Genomic DNA, 16,343 nt, shown 5'->3' with positions numbered 1-16,343 from the left:
CTGGACCTGTTGTGTAACTGCCAGAATGTCGGAAAACTTAACGCCGTTGTTTCTGGGTTCATAGCATCACCCAGACGCGGACACATGTCGCGGAATTTTTATCGTGAATTTTAACGTAGAAAATCTTCTTAGAAATAGGAAAGACATAATGTGATTCTGCTAAATAAAACATCACATCCATCATTACTTTCAATTGTTTTCGTTTTAAACAAATTGTATATCCAAAAACAATACACATTTTCCTATAGACTGTCTATAAAATTTCAAAAAGAATTTTTGGATAATCGTCATGACAACATTAATTAGTCATGTGACAAGGGCTGGGAAGATTGGCGAAACAGGCAGCCAAGTGATAATCTGATCAAGTGGAAATCACAATTGATTGATTGATAGCACTCTAACCCAATGGATTGGGTGGGGGGGAATCACATTTCAGGGGGGGCCGGTGCCCCTAGTGCCCCCCCCTCACCCATCCTCCTTTGGGAGTCATTAATAATCTACATAAGTGGTTGTTCTAGTATGAGGCTGTGTTGGGGTTTTGTATTTCACACGTTAAACATATGAAAACATGATGCTCCTTTGTGTTAATATCTGTGTGAAATGGTGTCCTATCACATTGAGTTTTTGTAAGCGTCACCACCTGAATATAACAGAGTAAAGACTCATTGGCTGCTGCAGGTAAGACGAAGCTTCCTGCAGGTAAACACAAAGAAGCTGTAAGGTGATCCATCAGCAAACCGCTCAGAGTAAACAGCGGCCGACCGTTAATGCCTGAACAATGTGAGGCTGACAGAGCGGACATCGGGGCTTTGTTTAAAACGTCTCTTTGGGAAGCGTTTGGGTCATTTAGGATGCCAGTTAAGTCCTGATTCTCTTCTCTGGGATCTGCTTTGTCTTTCTGTCCAAAACGTCCATCTGAAGCCACTTCTGGGACATTAAAGGATAAGTCGGCTCGTTCATATCAGCCTTTCCTTCCTCCAGTTGTCTCCTACCGGTGTCTATGTTTCTTCTGTCACTTAAATCTGTCAGTTCTGATTCAACTTGACCAGTTTCTCGGGAAATCAGGGATCATAACAAACATTTCAAGGTTCTGTGTTAGGCTTTATTGTCATTATTTGATACAGGATTGACACAATGAAATGCAGTTGAGGACGACATCAAATAGAATATAGCAGTATAAGCACTAAAGGAAGAACATGGTTTAGACTATCTAGATAAGCGATTATCTTATAAGTGATAAGCCTTTTGTAAAGCCTAACAACGTAATCACAAAATACTTTGTTCTGCCTTCAGTTTATCAGAAGAAGAAGAATTTAAATACAAAATCACTTAATTTGCACTGACCCTTTAATAGCTGGAATAGAGTGTGTGTTTTGTACTTGTGCAACACTTTTTCATAAACAGGTCTGTATGATATTGTACAAAAACTCATCTACACTCATTAGTGAGTTATTCTAAAAAAGAAAAATAGGCCGGTCACATGACAAATGTTAAGTTTAGCCAACAAAAGGAGCACCGCGAGAGGACGGTGCTTTCAGGGGCCATGGCAGTTGAGTTTTGCCCAAAAAATGAGCGTCATGCAGCGATGACAGTTATGTTGAGGCACCAAAAAGACTAATTAAACTTAGAAAAACAGATTGTGGTTTGGGCTAAAACCTTCAAGAGACATGAACACCCGTTTCCTGGGTGAAAGGCTGGTGTTTTCCTCAGGACACGACTCTGCTCCCTGTCTTGAAAGCGCTGTTTTTATGACCCATCCGTCCATTCTGGATCTTCACGCGCTCAGGCAGCATTCAGAGAGTCTGGCAGAAAAGCAGGGCTTTCCATTTACTTTGAATGGGGGTAGTGCGTTAAGGCTGTGGCGAAAAGCTGAGGCCGACTCATCTTTTTGGAGAAACGCAGTGACGGCCAATCATGTAACTGGAGATTAGACTTGTCGATGTGTTTTGAGCTATTGTTGGGGGTGGTGTGAGAGTCCCGTACAGGAAACTTGAAACATCACTGCCACAAGAACAGTTTTAAAACACCAAACACTGAACTGCCCGAGGGTTGTGTAACAGCTGAACGTTTCCTCCAACCATCTATGAACGATCCGACGGAGGTCTACTTGGGCTTTGTTGGGGGGTTCAAGAACACAACGTCACACAAATGGGGCGTTTTATTGACACCCCCTCGAGATGGGCGACTTTCATGACTCACACCCACACCCTTAATCTTTCAGATTTGGGTTTGGATTTTCCAGCTACCCCGCTGCACCACTCTGCGGCAAATCACCAGATCACTTCTTTTTGGTGTGAATGCCCACTTATACAGCAGCAGTCACTGCGGTTCATGCAGGAATAAAGACATTGAATACATAGGAATTACAGCGCTTTACTTTTCGTAGCTCTACGTACGAATGGTTCCCGAGAACAGCCTGATTATAGAGTTTGTGTTTTGTACTTGTGACTGCACCTTTAACCACACAAAACCTTTTTTGTGTGGGTAAAGGTGTTGGCAGCAACTACAATGATGCCTGTAATAATATGACATGCTGTAATAATATGACATGCTTTCACCTTTCTGCGTAGCTGTTCATTACAATCAGAGTCAGTCTTCAGTGGATGTGTGCGTGATCTCTGTGTGATAAACTGTTCATGGTCACTGACATCATCTCTGTAGATTTGAATCACAGTTGGATCTTGTTTTGTTGCACCTTTAAACAGGTTTCATCTGAACGCTCGGCTGCAGTCTTTGTCAGTGTACCGTGAATGTTCCCGGCTAATTACCGCAAAACAACAACGTGTCGCAACCCTCGACATCAGGAGTTAATTATGATGGAATAACTTGTCAGACAGAGAATCTTAATCTTTCTCCGTGTTTTTTCCCCCCCATGAGAACCCTTTTTACTCATAAGCGGAGTTTGACATTTGACAACCAACTTCCTCATTGTAGCAGCTGAGACGTGTCCTACCACAGCACAAGCACGTATGGACAAAACAGACATGCTAAATAAACACATAGGTTTATTTTTAAGTAGATTTTAAATGACACTGTCACAATTTATGTGACAATTCGCCCTCTAATCGCGGCACGGCTGTCTTGGAACGGACGGTGGCGGGATGCCCGACACTAAATTAACTAAAATGTAACAGCGAACAACCAGTGTTTGACCTACAGTCTGTTGAGATGCCCCTAAAGTGTGTAGTGTTGATGGAAAACGTGATACGAGATGAAACTGATGTCTGTGTCCTCCGGGGCTGTTGCCAAAGGAACATGTTACGTGAAACCAGTTCAAACACCATTAGAAAGATGCTATCTGTTGCTTTCTATTGTGGGACTGTCCAAATGAACAGAATGCAGATAACTTTATGAAATTAAAAGACCTACACTGACACACGGACACTTAGGGAGTTTAAAACTGGACAATTTCTGTTTAGTGCAACAACACCGGCTTAAAATTTGTGCAATACTCTTCTTCTACTATTTATTCATTATTACTGCTCACCATTACAACTCCTTAATTGTGTAAATACTGTATCACAAAAATCCCTTTAATTATGTAATACCGTACATATCCACACTCCTTATATTTCTTTATTTATATTTATATTCTTATATTTATATACTCGTGCAACTGTAACACAGAATTTCCCTTCAGGGATCAAGAAAGTTTTCGATTCTTATTTTTTACAGTGTGGCATCACTAATTTTACTGAAGTAAAGGATCTAAATACTTCTGACACCGCTGCTGTGGTCTGCGCATGAAAGACAATGAGTTTGTGAAACCAGGAGCCCGACAGGCTCAGTGTCAGGTCATAGACGGTTCCCACAGATCTCACCTCCGTACCCTCCCGATGACTTCTGCCGTCTGATAGCATCTTTAATGAATAGCTCGTTGTGCCGAGCCCTGACAGACGGCATGACGGAGCTGTGAGGGAACAGGTTCATGTTCTTTTTTGTACGGGCAATCACACATGCCATCTTAACTATTTGACTTGTCTTCCCTGTTGATGACATGCCATCTTTAACCTCAGACACTCCCGTGAAAGAGCTCAGTGTCCCTGCTGGCCGGCCCTCTCCTCCTGTCAGCTCGTCTTTGTGTGTTTTAGGACGGTCTGTTGTGTTGCTGATGATGGCGGCCGCTGATAGGGAGCAGCTCTCCGCAGAAATATGGCGGGGGTGGGGTAGAAAAAAGTCTCAAATCATTTCTACTTTCATATATTGAAAGTAAAAAGAACAACCTTTGGATACAGTATGGGAGTGGTTTTAAGTTAGGCCTGAGCACTATCTGCATTATTTTATAATAAAGCAACCGGAGACGCTGAGATGTAGCTCTTTGCCCGCCGCTTCATCTTTTACTTGTTGATCTGGAAATCCTTCAGATGTGAAGGGAGATCTGAGCTAAGCCACATCAACAGAAAGTCTCACGTCGTCTGACTGAGGAGCAACAGAGAAAGCTTTTAAACTACTCAGCAGAGGGGGGGGGGGGGGGGGGGGGGGGCGCTTCTTGCGGCTGAGAGAAACTCTCAGGTGTCACTCAGGTAAAGTGGTGATGGACCTTTTCCCTGGTACATGAAGGCATCATGATGATCCTTCAGCATATCTCACAGGGCTACACTTCAATTCAACTCAGTTTATTTAAGAAAGGGACAGCGCAAAATAATAAAACATGATTATAAATGGGTTAAAAATGCCAGAATTAGCCCAAAAAGTCCGGGGCCGGGTTTACCCAGTCTAAGGGCTTCTACCTTGAATGCTTTCTCAAAAGCCTGAAAAACATCTTTTGGGGAAGTCTTCAAATTTGTGTTTTTCAGTCTCTCTGACCCAACCGGCCTGAACCTAACAAGAGAAACATAAGACACTTTGTTTCTTTCTTTATGTGGAAAGAGCGATTTCCAACACTGTTGTGTGTTTCTGAACGATAAAGACAGTTGGAAAACAATTTGGAACAAAATAGGATTAATCAAGATAAAAGGGATATAAGCGTCGACACCGTCGAACTAAGCACCAAAGCCGTTGAAAGAAAGTGACCAAACGGGGGAAAAAATCTCAAAAAAATCTCAAAAAAGCAGCAACAACCTCAGAAAAAAGTGACAAATGTCGAAAGAAATAGTAGAAAAACGTTAGAAAAGTAGGCCTACCAAAAAACCAACAAATAAAGCGACAACGTCGGATCACATTAGGCTTGTATCACGTGGACGCACCGACAGTTTGTTGTCATTAGGCCTACTTAGAGATCCTCTGTCCAAAGCGCCAAAAACATAGACTGTGTTATCCCAGATCGTTGGTCTGATTGGTTGAAGGACTATCCAATTACGTACTGAGTCATGTGAACTATGCACGCTGGTCACGCGCCTCTTGTGCAGAGAAGATACAGAGCAGACTCCCCAGACCAACGCTCAGTCTCAAATCTATGGAGCTCGGCTTGGTCTGGTGTTAGCCAGACTACCAAAAACTTTGAAAGCATTGAAAAAAGCAAAAGAAAGCAACCGCAGCGCCTTGCTCCCATGAGGTCCTCGTTGCCTACGTGTGCATGATGTCAGAGTAAGTCAGGATCAAGTTGGACACAAATCTACCCAGCATGCATTGGGCGTCGATCGCCAGTGTTTAATTCTGTGCAGACCTGGCTCATCCCACATATGAACAGAGATTAGTTCTGCTCCTGGAGCTAAAACTGGTCTGACTAGCCCCACCAAGGAGGGCGAAGGCTGCTGGGTGGGTGGGTGGGGGGGCGGGGTTTCTCCCCTCCGTGTGACCCGTGCTGGTGCCCGTGACCCCGCCGTGCCTTCCCAGGGGTCACCAGGGGAAGGAAACAGATGTCACGCAGCTTCTTTATGAGCATCTTCATGTACTTAAAGTCCCTCAGCTCCCGTTTAACATCGGCTGTTTGTTTTCGGAAGCTTTTCTGTTTCGGAGCCGTTGAAAACAGCAGCTGAAGAACTCTGTATGAGACAAATCTGGGTTACTGAGAAAAAATGTGAAAATAATATTTCTCTTGTTTCCTTGTGAAACGGGGATCAAAACGACCTTTATGTTTGAGGATTATTAGAAGATCTTGATGTTAGACTCCAGTGAACTTTCACTGATGCAAAAGCTATTTGGATAATTATTTATTTTCAGTCATCCAAAAGTTTACCAAAAAAACCCAGTATAATTATTATCTGTAGTATAATACACAATAATTCATTAGTTGATGACATTTCGTACTAACCCTCCTGTTGTCCTGGGGTCAAATTTGCCCCATTTTTTTTAAAAGATTTCTACATCACAAAATTTTAGATTTTTTCATCCGTATTGTCCAAAAATGACATGGATGATTCCATATAATGCTTCTTGCAAGTTAAACAAAGGATCAGTTCACTAATTTATTGAATTTTGGGTGTTTTGTTTCCCCCCCCCTCCCAAAAAAAGACAACAACAAAAAAAATAAGTTAATATAAAGGAAGTTTATTGACCATGAATTCTAAAAAGAAAAGAGTGTAAAACTAGTTGTAATATATTGCTGTTAGTGATGTGTACAGTTTACTGATGGTACTGAGAGAGACAAAGAGAAAAAGAGAGAAAGAGGTAGTAAGTATAAAGGTAAAGTAACCATTTAATAGCATTGTGAAATGACAGCGTTTAGCACGACTTTAACAGCACAGCATTCAACTGACAAACTAACGCACAACAGCTTCACGTGCACCCAGCAAAGAAAATCACAAGCTTTCTGACAGTGACATTTATGGCAGAACTGTGAGAAATTCTGTCATGCTGTGCAGACGGATGAAGCTGAATGGAATAAATCACATTTCAAACTCACTTTTTCTTGCCTTCTTGGCAGCAAACCCAGCCGTGGATCTGTTAAATTCATCGTGGATCTGACGTGTTGAGACCACACAGTCTTGAGACACCAATAGACGCAAATAGTTTAACTTTGAAAAGCTGCCCCAGTTATCAGGATAGTCAGAACAATATCTGTCACACAGTTAGGCAATGGAACATGAAAATCACATCAAGGGCCAGACAGGCTTTTATTGGGAAAAGTCAAATATCTTTGACTGCATTGCTGCATGTTGCTTTTTTGCCGTTAGTCGTATTTGTTTGTCATTTTTGTGGCCTTCTCTGACACAGTTGTCACTTTTTCTGACTTTTGTTGCATTTTGTCGACATAAAGCTCTACAAAATTCAGCAAAAAAAGGTTCCCTATCTATCATGGAGTTTAGCAAATCAAGGAAAATGCAATGATGAAAAAAACTAAACTGAGTCTTAAAGTGGGTAAATCTGGCAAATTCTGCTCGGAGGGTCAAGTAATTGCAGTTTTAAAAAACACTTTCCTGTATTTTTTGGGTTTGGCGCACACGGGCATAGCACCAAATGCTGGGTCCTGTGGAAAGGCATTTTCTATAGGGCCCCTCCCCACATCCACAGCTATTCATTCAGTCCCCTGGCCCCTGGGCACACAACTACATTAAATGTATTATGAACCTACCGCGGGCCTTGAGTTTGACACGTGCTGTAGAAGTGCCGTAGTTGTTCCCTTTGGATGTGTGATGGGACAGTAAATCTCAGGTAATCCGTGTTGTATTTTAACCTCTCCGGCTCTGCTTGGTCATTAATGTATTGTCACCTTGATCTAAAGTCTGGAAAAACAATATAAATTCCTCCTCTGCACCAAAGCGGCTCAGTGGCACTCATTAGCAGAAATGAAACAGATTAAATGTGAGCGTGAATGTACCGTGTGTCGCTTTAAATCGCTGCTCTACACTTGCATCATGTCTGCTTAAAGGAGACTGTCCTTTATCACCTTGTAACAAGTGGAAAGAGCTTGTTTATTGAATCTATCTTCATGGTTAAGTCCATTTACAGATTCACAGTGTTTAAAACTCAAAATAACTCATGTCATCTCATTCAAATGTGGTATTTCCATTTAAAACTCCTTTAGTCTGCTACTTAACGTAACCGTAATCTAAAAATCCAGAGAACAGCTTCCGTAAATGACAGAATCCAGAACAGTTCATGTTTTTAAAGTTCAAAATCTTCACATTTAATCTAAAGATAATCCTAAATGTCACTAAACAGCTGCCCACTCATGCACCAACAACACTTTGAAGTCATCATCATTTTTGGTCGGATTTCATTAAGTTGCTACCGTTCTCTTGATCTGAGGATTTTCACTGTTTTAAACCTGTCTGTAGATGATGAGTTCCCCCCACATTATAATCTTTATAAACACATGTTTAACCTGTTTTTTTAACGACCAGCGTATGGGTGAACTCGACCCGTGGAGGCTCTGCAGGGAGGAGAGTTCAAAACCTCCGGTCCGACTGATCAACAGCAGATGAGGACGGTGACACGCTGATCCGACGTTGCACGCCACTGCATGGTTTTATAAAGGTGAGTCAAGCACAGAAACATGGCGCCGTTGATCTTGTAAATCAGCAGGACGGTAACTAAACGCCGGACCTGGGTCTCATGAATGTAATCGTGCAACGAGAGTCAATCATATTTACACTGACTGCTGTCAAGGCTGACAATGAATGTCCCAACAGAAGAACTATGAAGTGTTAAAAGTTGTGTTGCAGTCGACCAACTTAACCTAAATGTCCCATGAGGCTCATATTGGACTTTTTGGAGGTTATCCCGTTCTTCTTTTCCTAAACCCAACTGTCCCGTTCTTCTTTTCAGACCAGACGTGAGATTTTATCAGAGCCTGCGCTCACGCTGAAATTGATAAATGCTGTGCTTTGTGTATGAATCGGCGTAGACCCATCCCACGCCTGTTTTAGGTCGTACGCACGTTTCATAAATAAGGGCCATTGTAAGCTTCTAAGAGAATGATTGCAACCTGTTGGAAGCCACCTCAGGACATGTTTATCCGTACATGGACCCCTTGCCTTCTTGGATGTTGTGTACATGGACCCTGTACACAACATCCCTGGCTCTATGAGGTCCGGGCTGGAGCCTTGTGTTACAGCTTTGATTTCAACCTGCGCATGTGATTGGTCCCTTGTCTTGGGTCTGTGTGTGTGTGTGTGTTGTGTGTGTGTGTGTGTGTGTGTGTGTGTCTGCATGTGTTGTTTTGGCTCCCTCCCTCCCAGCTTTCCATGTCTCAGTGTGTTGTTTGTAATTTTTTTTTGTTAATTTTTGACTATAAAAGAAAGAAAAAAAATTTGATCACATAAAAAATTAAGGCCATTGTGTTTCACCTAGAGAAGTAGACATGTAGGCACCGGTCCTGAAGGAGACGGATTCATCAGCAAATTTGATTCTTCATTTGTCAAACACACTGCACTCGTAGAAATGCGGGCGGACCACCCACCCTGCAGCTGCTGAAACAGATTCCACGGAGAATAGTTACACTGTTTCCTCAGGCCACTCGTGTCCGTTGTTAAAATTGTGGATTTGCGTGAGTTTTGTTATAAGCGTGTGTGTGTTCAAACTGTAGCAGCTTGACTAACACATTTGTTGTACGGGGGGGAAAAAGAGAATTAAACGAGCATCTTCTTGCATGTGCGATTAGAGCTTCATCATCTGTTACGTGAACTCTCGGGACAACAGAGGGTCATAAATCTGCTCCGATGAGTTACTGCAGCTCAGGGACGCTGGGGTGTTTTGGTCGAGGGGGCTGCCGTGTTGTAAAATAGCCGAGACCATCACGCCATCGCTCATGGGAAATTATCAACCACGGAAAAGAAATAGTCCCACCGAGGATTTCCTGACATCCTCAGCCACGTGACACGAAAGACGGAAATCACGAGTGAAGAAAAATAGGTTTTTTTGCAGCCAAATTCCAATCTGTTTTCTTTTCAGCGTGAATTTGAAAAAGCTGTTCATTTACATGGATTTAAGTCAAAAACAATATTATTGGAAAAAGTAAACAGGAATTTCTTGCATTTTCAACAACAACAAAGCAATATGAACTTTATTTCCTGCATTTATAAACATTTAATTCAATATAGCAAATACCACTTGATGTTGTTGACTTATTTTTGCTTGATTTACAAATATTGGAGAATATTAACTGTAAAAAAAACAAACATAGCCTGGATTAAATACAGAATTTCCTTAGCCTCTAACAAACCTGCAGAACAGGATGAGTTTATACACGAGGACAGCAGATGTGGAAGTAACAAATTAAATTTACTCTCAGTACTGTAATAAAGTAATTTTTTGTGTATTTGAGCATTTTCAAAAATCCGTAATTTTACCTTTACTTAAAGAGATACTCTGCTGATTTTAAACCAGCTCTGTGTCATCTTTGTGTGGGCAGTGAGTGCAAATGAACGGTGTTTGACTTCTCTCCGGCTCTCGGTGTGCTGGACATCCGTGTCGCTTTTTAGCGTCATCTGGTGGATCTCGGTAGACCTTGGCTGCTTTCCCTCCGTACACTGGCGCCAAACAACGTCATCTGCACACACTGTCCACACAAAGACGACACAGAGCTGGTTTTAAAATCAATACATCTAGTCTAATCTCAGTTGTAAATTTTGGCAATGGCTTCAATGTAACGTTCATTAATATCAAAACTAATTCATCCATGATACATGTAGTGTCAATCACTTTGAAAGTAATCCTCAGTTGCAGCCATAGCTTGAACTTTTTAAGACGTTTTCATAAAAACACTGACACACTCTTTGGCAGTAAACTTTTTTTTCGGTTAAATTCAAAAACATAGTTCCCAGACAGCGTGCGACAGATTTTCCATGACTTTATCTGCTCCCCGTTGTGCTTCTCGGTGCTGTAAACCTGCCTCTGCATTGCTTTTTGAAAGCCTAGACTAGACCAGATGGAGATGGAGAAGGCTGTGAAAACAAGATGGCTGCCAAACTCGCCTGGTTTCATCAGCAGTCGTGGTCCTGTGGGTGTACTGGGTCCAGATCCAGAGGTGAGAGGGGGTCACAGGCAGACAGTGACAGATCTGAAGGAGTGGGGGACTTCTCCGCCCCGTGTTTTGTCTGTGGTCCTCTCCGTGTACAGTCACGGCGGACCGGCGGCTCTTAGTTTGACGTCGGGGAGCGGGTGGGTGCAGCGGCAGGCCTCGGGGAGGTTTGGGAGATCAAAGACGACCAATCGCTGGCTGAGCTGCTCCACTTAAGCCCAACAGACTGAAGTAATAACACACATGACATCATGGTGGAATAATGATGTGGATCTCTTGCAAAAACAAAAGACAGGCTTATAAAATAGTGAAGCTCGAGTTTCTCAGAGGCAGAAATCAACATTAACCCAACAAGTGTTGTCCTTGGGTCAAATGTGACCTGTTTTAAACTTTTTACATAAAAAATATAGGTTTCTTTCAACCAAATTGCCCAAAGATTATTGTTCAATTTTATAGGTTGTTAATGGTTTCAAAACCGTTTCCTGACTAAACTTTGACAGATAAGCCACTCTCTGGTCCATTCAACATCCCCTGATCTTAACTATTGGTCAAAATAATTCATAATTTCATCTTTTTTTTACTCAAAAATGACATGTAATGTCATACAAATTAGATTCATTGATTATGGATACAAAAAAGTGTTAGAAACATTGGAAAAAGCACCAAAAAACTATTCATTTTTATTTTTGATCCTCAGGACCACAAGTTGATGGCGGACGGAAAAGACAACACGAGGATTAAAGGTGTGTGAGACATGCAGCAGGAAGTCAGAGAGGCTAAATGAGGATGAGTAGTTATTTTAAGAGGTGTATTGATGGCAGTGTGGCTGAATAAAAACAAGTGAAAGCTGAGTGAACAGCAGGCTGCAATGTCCGTTAAACCTAAGTGTGCTATGCTTCCTCAGTATAACTAGACCTCTAATTATATGTCAACTTTTTTTCCAATTTTTCTTTAATTTTAAGTTTAATTTATCTTAAATGAACAGCTTTGGAGTCATTGGAATGGTTAATAATACATTTTATTCTTCATACTGGGCTGCTAAGTGAAGAAAAGATATGAAAGGAGACAAAATTATCAGGTATTATAGATTGTATTTAGAGTGCATGAAGTGAAAATGTGAAAGTGTGTATACACACACAGCAGGGTGAAACTGTCAGGCTGCAGCTGGTGTAAACAGCGTGATTGATGCCTGGTTTTCTTTATGGTGACATGAAAAGTGTGTGTAGAGTCACACAGTGTGACGATCACCTGCAGGCTGCTGCCACCTAGTGACAAAACATCTGTTAATGTAGAGCAACAAAGATGTGAGTTACACAGTCCTTAGTCCACAACTACTTTTCTTTCTCATGTAGCTTACAAAGATTTATTCGTAAGCTACATATGAAATATATGAAATGTACAAAGTCTTTGGAGATTAGACTTCATCGTATAACATGTACATGTCTTTAGGCAGCTGTGGAAGAGAGAGGAAGTGATTCCTTGCTATTTTGTGGATTCTGATTGGCCAAAGTGGGCTTGCGCCTCTCGTCCCGCTGCCACCTCCAGGTTTGGCGTGCTCTTTGCGCGTTGGCAGCACACATACACGGGTACGTGTAAACAAACACTTTTCTGAAAACTAATAGCTGGGCACAACGTTATTTTTGAAAACGGAGATGTTAAAATGTCCGTTAATGAAACATGGCAAAAGTCACTTGAACATTTTCATCTGATGAAGCAGCTGCAAACATCTGACGGCGGCCTGTGAGGAACATTCTGGATTCGTACTCGGCCAGAACCAGACCGCACAGTCCAGTCATCTACACAAATACCCTTGGCCTCAGACCCATAGACATAATAAAGGGTAGACGCCGCATTGGCTCCTGAGCGCGAGATTTCCAGCCGCCATCTTGGACCGGTCATACTCGTTACTCAGCAGCAGAAGATACAAGAAGCCAGAGCACTGTGCAGAATATTCCTGCTCAGATCGGCGGATTTTTTTTATCTTGTCTTTTTAACTCTGGGTTCTGTAAAGCATTTTGAATCTATGTTTTGAAAATTGCTACATAATTTAGGTTTTGTCAGTTTTAAAACATTGCGATTGTCTCTGGTTTAGTTGGGATTTGTTTGATAAGCGTTACTCTTCTAAGTTATTTATGCATTTTATACTGTCCAACCAGTAGAACAGGTCCTGTTCTGTAGACATGGTCCAGTTATTTATTTATGTTGGACCAGTCCAATTTGATTGTCAGTTGAAACCTTGTTGTTAGAAAACTTGTTTAATTTGTGAATCTATTTTGTAATTTTACATATGTTTAAAAATATCGGAATTCATATCGATGTTGCAATATCACATTCTGTCAATGTCGTGCAACCCTAGTGTGTGTGTGTGTGTGTGCGTGTGCGTGTGTCTGTGTGTGTTGGGAGTGGGGCTGCTAAATGTCAAGGTCCGGGAGGCGATTGATGCAGAACAACGTGGTAGTACTGTGTGTGTGTGTGTGTGTGTGTGTGTGTGTGTTGTGTGTGGTGTGTGTGTGTGTGTGTGTGGAGAGAGAGAGAGAGAGAGACAGAGAGAGAGACAAATATAAAAAGCTTCAAGACTCTAATAACATAATCATATTGTTTCTTGTACTTAAATATCTAACTTTACGGTCACTATCTGTTTCTTCTTCCCTATCATATTTATAATGTGTGATTTGGTATTTATACCTATTAGGCTATAGCCTACATCACATTAGTAGCCTACCTATAATTTACAAATGATAGATACACCGAGGATGTCTGGTCTAGGGTGACCAGACGTCCTCGGATTTAGGGGACAGTCCCCGTTTGTGGTTGTCTGTCCCTAACTAAATACAGAAGAAAAAACTACCTCTGTCCCTGTTCTGTTTTTAAAAAAACAACATTAGGTTTTTTGGGGATTATGTTACCAGTTTTGATCTCGGACGTCTGGTGAATTTATATCATATCAGAATATTCTATTACTGTTAAGCCCACTATGCCTATTAAAATACGCCTAACCATGTGTCCTGTGTCATAGCTACATGTATGACCTGTTTAGCAAAAAAAACATGAAAATCAGTTTTGTATTCAGTGAGATTGATTAATTAAACGCGCTGACAGCTCATTACACTGAGTGGAGCGGGTGACCGGTCCAAGATGGCGGCCCCACGTCTCGTCAGCGCCAGTAGGCAGTAGCGGTCGATGCGGCGTCTATTATAATAGGCTCGTTCGAGATGAGCCAGGTCTGCGCAGAATCGATCACCGGCGATCGGCGCCCGTTGCATGCCGGTTAGATTTGTGTCCGACTTGAGCCCGACTTGCTCTGACGTCATGCACACGTGGGCAACGGAAATCTCACGAGAGCAAGGCGGCCGCAGTTCTGAGACGCAGGCGGCGCAGTTGCTTTTCACCGACTGCAAGAGCCAGGCGGACCCAGGCGGACCCAGAGCATGCTGGGAAACGCCGGCTTCTCAGCTGATTTAACACCTGATTGGTTTACAACATGATGACGTTTTATATAAACTTTTTACTGTTTTTGAATCGGAGGGATTTTAATTGCTATTTGTCTGATTTAAAGACTTATTCTGTCCAGAACACATGTTGTGTGACTGATAGTTAAGTTTAGAAGTCAGAGAGACTAAATCCGTTCAGATCACTGATCATCTCCAGTCTGTTGTTCATTAAAATCAGCAACAGGTCGCACGTAGAGCGCTTTGACAGCTACTCTATCATAACTAAAACAACTGGAGACTGTGTACCAGCTGGTATGTGGGTCTGATTATATTTTGTTAAATCGGAATCGCACCAGTGTTTTCATCACTTCCTGTCCAGCCTGAAGGCTGCTGGAATCGGCTGGAAACTGTCCGACTTTACCGCAGCTTTTTGTCCCCGCCCCCCGCTGCTGCCGCCTACTCTCGTCCACTTTACAGGCGAGGCGCAGCTCATCTCGAACGAGCCTATTATGTCTATGCTCAGACCCCCATGGGACGATGGTGTGTTTTCCTTGGCCAACAAGCAGAGGCGGACTTACCATTAGGCAAAGGTCGGCAATTGACTTAGGCCCCAAGCTACCAAGGGCCCCGTAAAACGCCTCATAAACTCATGGTTACGATTTGTTGTCTTACTTTTCAACAATTAATTATATATCTAAACATTGATACGCTAAAGTGCTATCCGGTTGTTTAATTCATGATAAGAAACTCCCCCCAGTCCCCGCTACATTGGACTATTCCAATATCTTACTGCGCAGCTGCGTGTGTTTGTAAACAAACGACTCAGCAGGCTGTGAGCTGGAGGCTACAGACGGTCGAAAATGAAGCGAAGCTACCGAAGTGGTTCTGAAAAAAGGAAGAAGCGGGAAGAAAGCAGAAAGTTTGTAGCAAAACTTCCAAAGGTAACAACCTTTTTCACAACGACTACTGACAACACTAACATTAAGGTTACTAAAGAGCAGCAAGAAGCCGGTGCTTGCGCTAGCAATGCTAACACTGATGAGGAGGAGCTACCCACCGGCAGCGTCAGATAGATGAGAGGCTCGTTCGAGATGAGCCAGGTCTGCGCAGAATCGATCACCGGCGATCGGCGCCCGTTGCATGCCGGTTAGATTTGTGTCCGACTTGATCCCGACTTGCTCTGACGTCATGCACACGTGGGCAACGGAAATCTCACGAGAGCAAGGCGGCCGCAGTTCTGAGACGCAGGCGGCACAGTTGCTTTTCACCGACTGCAAGAGCCAGGCGGACCCAGAGCATGCTGGGAAACGCCGGCTTCTCAGCTGATTTAACACCTGATTGGTTTACAACATGATGACGTTTTATATAAACTTTTTACTGTTTTTGAATCGGAGCGATTTTAATTGCTATTTGTCTGATTTAAAGACTTATTCTGTCCAGAACACATGTTGTGGCTGATAGAGACGTTTAGAAGTCAGAGAGACTAAATCCGTTCAGATCACGGATCATCTACAGTGTGTTGTTCATTAAAATCAGCAACAGGTCGCATGTAGAGCACTTTGCCAGCTACTCTGTCATAATTAAAACAACTGGAAACTGTGTACAAGCTGATATGTGGGTCTGATTATATTTTATTAAATCGGAATCGCACCACAGTGTTTTCATCACTTCCTGTCCAGCCTGAAGGCGGCTGGAATCGGCTGGAAACTGTCCGACTTTACCGCAGCTTTCTGTCACCGCCCCCCGCTGCTGCCGCCTGCTCTCGTCCACTTTACAGGCGAGGCGCAGTTCATCTCGAACGAGCCTGAGGACTTTAAAGGGGGAGAACAGGGGTTGTGAAGGGTCCCATGCCTGTGTTTGCCTTAGGCCTCAAAATGACTAAATCCGCCCCTGCCAGCAAGCATACCAAAGGGGAGCAGTACGTTGCATTTTCCTTCTGGTTCTTTTTAATGTCTTGACTCCAAAGCTCACAGACACAGTGGCTGAGTAACATGTTGGAACAGAGTCTTATATCTTATGGGTGCAGATGGCACGTTTCCATCCTCACGCTTTCATAAGAATGAATTAAT

At 42.6% G+C, this 16,343-nt stretch overlaps 1 long non-coding RNA gene across 1 annotated transcript; it reads left to right on the top strand.

Moving 5' to 3' along the window:
* The first annotated feature begins 2,046 nt into the window (after nt 1-2,046).
* Nucleotides 2,047-6,208, top strand: LOC116706839 (uncharacterized). Its single transcript, XR_004336325.1, has 3 exons — nt 2,047-2,427; nt 2,601-2,605; nt 6,173-6,208. It is a non-coding gene; the product is annotated as an uncharacterized LOC116706839 (long non-coding RNA).
* Nucleotides 6,209-16,343: the final 10,135 nt, after the last annotated feature.

This window comes from Etheostoma spectabile, chromosome 18 (genome assembly GCF_008692095.1).
Source record: "Etheostoma spectabile isolate EspeVRDwgs_2016 chromosome 18, UIUC_Espe_1.0, whole genome shotgun sequence".
Classification (NCBI taxonomy): Eukaryota; Metazoa; Chordata; class Actinopteri; order Perciformes; family Percidae; genus Etheostoma; species Etheostoma spectabile.
This window is presented reverse-complemented; position numbering and strand designations above follow the sequence as displayed.